Source organism: Helianthus annuus, chromosome 11, assembly GCF_002127325.2.
Source record: "Helianthus annuus cultivar XRQ/B chromosome 11, HanXRQr2.0-SUNRISE, whole genome shotgun sequence".
Taxonomy (NCBI): Eukaryota; Viridiplantae; Streptophyta; class Magnoliopsida; order Asterales; family Asteraceae; genus Helianthus; species Helianthus annuus.
Genome location: NC_035443.2, coordinates 118,046,935 through 118,052,703, shown reverse-complemented (window position 1 = coordinate 118,052,703; position 5,769 = coordinate 118,046,935). Strand labels below are relative to the sequence as shown.

At 43.2% G+C, this 5,769-nt stretch overlaps 1 non-coding gene across 1 annotated transcript; it reads left to right on the top strand.

Annotated features, from left to right (window-relative positions):
• The first annotated feature begins 455 nt into the window (after positions 1–455).
• Positions 456–562, top strand: LOC118484502. Its single transcript, XR_004873613.1, has one exon. It is a non-coding gene; the product is annotated as a small nucleolar RNA R71 (small nucleolar RNA).
• Positions 563–5,769: the final 5,207 nt, after the last annotated feature.

Below are 5,769 nucleotides of genomic sequence, written 5' to 3'. Positions count from 1 at the left end.
CTTTCCAACCAAGGTTAGGATGATTTCGCCATCCTTGGTTGTAGGTGCCCGTTGGAGGACCCGATAGCCTAGGTCTATTATCAATGTAGTTTACCGACTCTTGTTGATCGTCTGTTTGTTTCATACAACTCCAATTTTCATGTGGCCCACCACACCCTTCACAAGCCATAACCGAGACTATTTTTGTCATTTCCATTTTTTTTATTTTCGAAGAAAGGGCCTCGATTTGGGCTTGTAAAGAAGTGATTTCATCAACCTTATGGGCGCCCGGGGCAATAGATTTATTGCCTCGGGGAGTGTGCCACTGAAAATTGGTTTGAGCAGTTTCCTCAATTTGGTTATATATTTCATGTGGGCGGCGATTACCTAAAAGTCCCCCGGAGCTAGAGTCGAGTGTCTGCCTTGTGTGTGGCAACAACCCATTATAGAAAGTGGATACTTGTTGCCATATCGCAAGGCCGTGATGTGGACACTTTCGCAATAGCTCCTTGAACCTTTCCCAAGTTTCATATAAGGATTCCCCGTCCTCTTGTGAATATGTATTAATTTCAGTCATTAATTTAGCCGTTTTAGCGGGAGGGAAATACTTATATAGAAATTTTTGGGCTAGTTCATCCCAGGTGTTTACCGATCTAGCTGGGAGGGCGTTAAGCCAAGCTTTTGCTCGGTCTTTTAGTGAGAAAGGAAACATTCGAAGGCGGATGGCGTCATTTGATGCTCCATTGATCTGAAAAGTATCACATATTTCTAAGAAATTAGTAATATGTAGATGGGGATCCTCGTCTGCAAGCCCATGAAAGGTTGCGGAGTTTTGAAGCATCTGTATCAAATGCGGCCGAAGTTCGAAGTTATTGGCTTCAACATTCAGTGCGTTGATAGCGGCGCCGAGATTACCTACGGTGGGTCGTAGATAATCCATGAGGGTACGTTGGTCCGCCATTGGAAGTGGATTCCCCGAAGCTTTCTCTTGGTTTTTGGCTTTTAGCCTTTTTCTGAGAAAGCGTTCGGGTTCTTCTAGAGGTTCTTTTATGTCCTTATTAGAACTGGAGCTCATACACTACGTAGGGGTGGCGTCTGGTTCCGAGTCCTGCAATAAAAACAAAAAGAATGCTGGTCAGAAGGTTCACCACGGCCCCGTGCTCAGTGAACACGGCCTGTGTTCGGAGTTACAGTGATTGTTTTCCAGATCCCAGTTACTGGAGAGTTGGACACGGCCCCGTGTTGTACCGACACAGCCCCGTGGTCAGCCTTCTGTAACTTGGAAAACTAAAAACTGCCAGTAACAACGCTGGGCACGGCCCGTGTCCGACCAGGCACGGCCCGTGCTGAGCTCTGCAGAAGCTGAAAAACTAAAAAAATCCTAAAAAAAAAATTAAAAAGAAAAATAAAAAGATGATTAGGCCGTTGATTCCTAACTTTCTTAAAGTCCTTGTGTCCCTGGCAACGGCGCAAAAAACTTGATGCGTGTCAGTGTGTATATGTTTTAGATGTATATTTTAAGCCCTTTTTACACTTTTAGCCAAGTTTTAAATTTATAAAACACGATATTCACTAACACTAAATACACATATGGGCAAGTGCACCCATCGTGGACGTAGTATAGTGTTGGTAAGATACCGAGGTCGTCCAAGGACACAAGAGCTTTTAGTACCGGTTTATCCTCAACGTCTAATCAAATCGAAATGTTAGAAAAGATTATTAAACTAAGAAAATAAAAACTAACTAAATGCTGAAAAATAAAATAAAAATAAAAACAGATAGACAAGATGAATCACTTGGATCCGACTCGTGTATTAGTATAACCTTTGATTATTTTCTCACTTTTGCACTTGTTTAAGAGATTATCTTAGTTATTGTAGTAGGCCCCTCTTTTGAAGGCGACGTTACCCTCAACCCAGTAGTTTGAGTCAGCAAGGATACAATCCTAAAGGGTCGGATTATTGAAAAATAATGAATTAAGTTATTAATGCAAATTATGGTAGGCCCCTCTTTTGGAGGTGACGTTACTCTCGACTAAGTAGTCTGAGTCAGCAGGGATACAGTCCTAAATAGCCGGGTTATAGTATTAATAGTAGTTAACTTATGAGGGGGTCAAAGAGTTTGGATCCCCGCCATCCAATACCTATGGGTATTGAAGGAGATCCTACTAAATTTGACCCAGGTCCCTTGCAGGACCTCTAAACGCTGAACAAGGGCAAGACCCTTACCAAACCGTTCCCTTAACCCCGGACCAGGTAGCCAACATACCTCCATATAGACCGTGGAGATATGAATGGTGAAAATCTTTTATTTTATATAGACAGTAAAATAGTGCCAAGACACCACGGACAAACGATAAGGAAAGATCACCTTCAACATAAGCAACTAGTTATTAAAGTCATTAATACAAAACCAAATAAAAAGTGCAAAAGATTAAAAATAAAAAGTATTATACTAAACACTTGTCTTCACCAAGTGATGTAAGAGACTTAGGCAAACAAGGCCTTGATTGTCAAGAACTCTTACGATCAATCTTGGATCCCGAGACGACTCACACACTCTATGATGGACAATGGATGATGGTGGTGGATGATGGTGCTGTGATGGTGGTGGGTGGTGGATGAAGTGTGAGAGAGGTGGTGTGCCAAGGGATGAGTTGCAATGAAACCAAGCACTCCTATTTATAGGTTGAACAGAAGGCTGGGCACGGCCCCGTGTCTGTCTGACACTCTCTCTCTTCATTAATTGTAATTCGCAATTACAATTAATGCGCCTGCTGTACTTTCGCCACGCCCCCGTGTTCACTGGGCACGGCCCCGTGGTGGGCAATAGAAGCTTTTATAAGTTTGTCTTTTCTGCTGCTTCTTGGGCACGGCCCCGTGCTGGCTGAGCACGGGGCGTGTTCAGTCTTCTGCCTTCTCTATTTTGCTTGGAAGGATGCTGTCGAGGGGTCGGGCAATCCACTTATGTTCCTTTTCTTGTATTTACGTTAGAATTAGCTGTCTTTTTGCTTCTTTTGTTAATTTGAGTTCATTTAATCCTGAAAATACAAAAGGAAGACAAAAACACTCGTTTTCCAACATTAGTACTTAAAAAGGGTTAGTTTTATGCCTTATTTGATGTAATTTATATGTTGCATTTTACACACATCATATGGGTAATGAAGAAGGAACTGGTTAATCATACTTTCAACTATGGGGTAACCCCCACAGCAATTAAGCCAACGAAAGACAAACCATGTTTTCAGAAACAACTTAAAACTAAACAACCAACCAACCGTGAACTCACTTAACTTTGTTGTTGACTCGTTGTTACATGCCTTACAGGTCGTTAGATGCTTATGGAGCTTGCACGAGGAGGAGGTCATTGTGAGATATGGACTATTATGCCCCGTGCTCAATAAATAAACTTTATGAATTTATGGAACTTATGTTTCGGTCTTTAAACTTATGAACTATGAACTTATGTTTTGGGTTTTACCCTTAATGCTTCCGCTATTTAATTTGAACTTGGTTAACTAGCTTTTGGTCACCAATTGTATTGTGGTTGGTTTTATTTACTTAATTACGTTGTTCAATATGATTGGTGGCTCGATCCTGGTCATGTCACGCCTCCAAGCGGTGATACTCCGCAGGTGGATTTTGGGGGTGTGACAGTTGTTTCCTCCGTGATTCTCTCTACCATCTTGGCCTCCATTTCTAGGTTCAGTACCTTGCCTACAAGTCTCCTTGGGATGCCCCCTCTTGCCACGGTTATCACATTTTCCATATCTACATCGTCCGACATGATAACGTAGACAATTGTCGCACTTAGGTAGGACACCTATGTAGTCTTCTCCCTTTTTAGCCCTGTTCTTGCTATTCACCCGAGTGCCCTTCTTGAAGTTTGCGAACTTTCTCTTGTTGTCTCCAGATGACAATACAGGAGTCTCCTTTTTCTCTTCCGAAGTGGAAAATTTTCCTAGTCTAACTGCTTCTTCAGTGAGTGCCACACTTAAGTCGATAGCATCGGTGATCGTTGAGGGTTTAGATGTTGTCACCAGGCTTAGAATCTGCGGTGCCAATCCCCCGATGAAGCTTTCGATCCTCTTAAACTCTGGTTCCACCAGACGTGAAGCAACTTGTGATAAATCGTGAAATCTCTGTACATACTCAGCTATCTTTGAACCTTCCATTTTCAAGTTCCACAGTTCAGTCTCCAACTTCTGGACTTCTGCCCTAGAGCAATATCTTTTACGCATCAGTTCTTTCAGTTCGTCCCACGTCAAAGCATATGCAGCAATCTCGTCCAACGTCTGAACCTGAAGGTTCCACCATGACAGAGCCCCATCTAGAAATAGTCCAGCTATGTACGTGGCCTGATGTTTGGGGTCGCATTTACTTAATCTCAAAACATAATCCGTCTTCTCAATCCAACGTACAAAAGCTATGGCACTCCAGTGCCGTCGAAGTCTCGAGGTTTGTAGCTCAAGAACTGCTTGTAGGTGCAGCCGTTAGGTGGGTTATTTTCTGAGGTACCTCCGCTGCGTTTGGAGCGAAGGGTCTCGTGCTGTGCGATGGCTTGTGAGATGCGTTCTTGTAATTCCGCTTTTGTCGTTGGTAGGGGGTTGTTGGTATCGGTGTTCCTTTGAATCGACATCTTCCTAGAAGAAGATCGGTTAGGTCAGGTCTTATTAAGGACACGAGCACATAAGCCTCTATTTAACGAATAAGACCTAGAAGGTGTATTTACATACGTATATAAGCAATCATATAATGTCACCATTATAGTACAACTTGTAGATGGGAACACATATAACGAGAACATAACAAGCAAGCACGTAGCATCACAATTATAGCACAAACATGCAGACCAACAACGTGCTTAGTGAGGACATGGTGACTGAGCTTTCATTATTTACCAACCACAATCACATTATCTACAAAGTGTATCACATCACAAGGGACACAGGGTCACCCTACCCTTGTCCAATAAGTCTATCAAAATCACGTGGTCAAAAGTGGTCTTCAAAAGTCTCTACAATCTCGGTTCATTTGTAGTGTCTTTACCCAAAAGTAATGCAATCCGCATAAAGCCAAAAGCCAACTATACTGGTGTCCGAGGTGGAGGAGTGAAGAAAAGCAAACTGCTAACATGTGCAAGCTCCTTCTCGAGCTTGTATATGCATCGAAGCAATTAACTGATCTGCTGCTTGATAGTAAAGAAACGAGCATCAAAACCTAAGAAAGGTGTAATAGCAGCAGGTGAGAGTGTAAAAAGGGGACAGTGATGAATGTGGAGGAGCATAGTATACTAGTATGGTCAGGGCGGAGGATATGGTGCCAGTTCCAGTTCCTAAACTCTGCGACTCAAAATCCTCAAACTGTAGCTGTTGTGATAGGAGCAACTCATCCCGTTTGTAGCCTCCAAAATGTGAGGGATGGTAGGGGTCTGAAATCAACATATTGTATGGTAGGAACCATCAAAATGGCTCGTCCAGCGGGGTAGAGGTGAAAGTAGCAACGGCGCGGCCTGTGGGGTCAGGGAAAATGCTGCTGTAGCAAAAGGATCATCATGCGGGTGCTGACCTGGAGTACCTTTCCGGGGTGCGGGTATGTCCTAAAAGAAAGCGATAGGCATGTCGGCGCAAGGGACGTCGGTTTCCATAGGAGCAACATCAGCGGGTGCAGGTGCAGGTGTAGGAACAAATGTCCCAACAAAAGAGAAGATCATCAGGTGCAGGTACTGGGTCAGGTATAAGGGGTGCAATGTCTGGTAAACCAAAAGAAATAGGGTCATGATCAAGCAAGG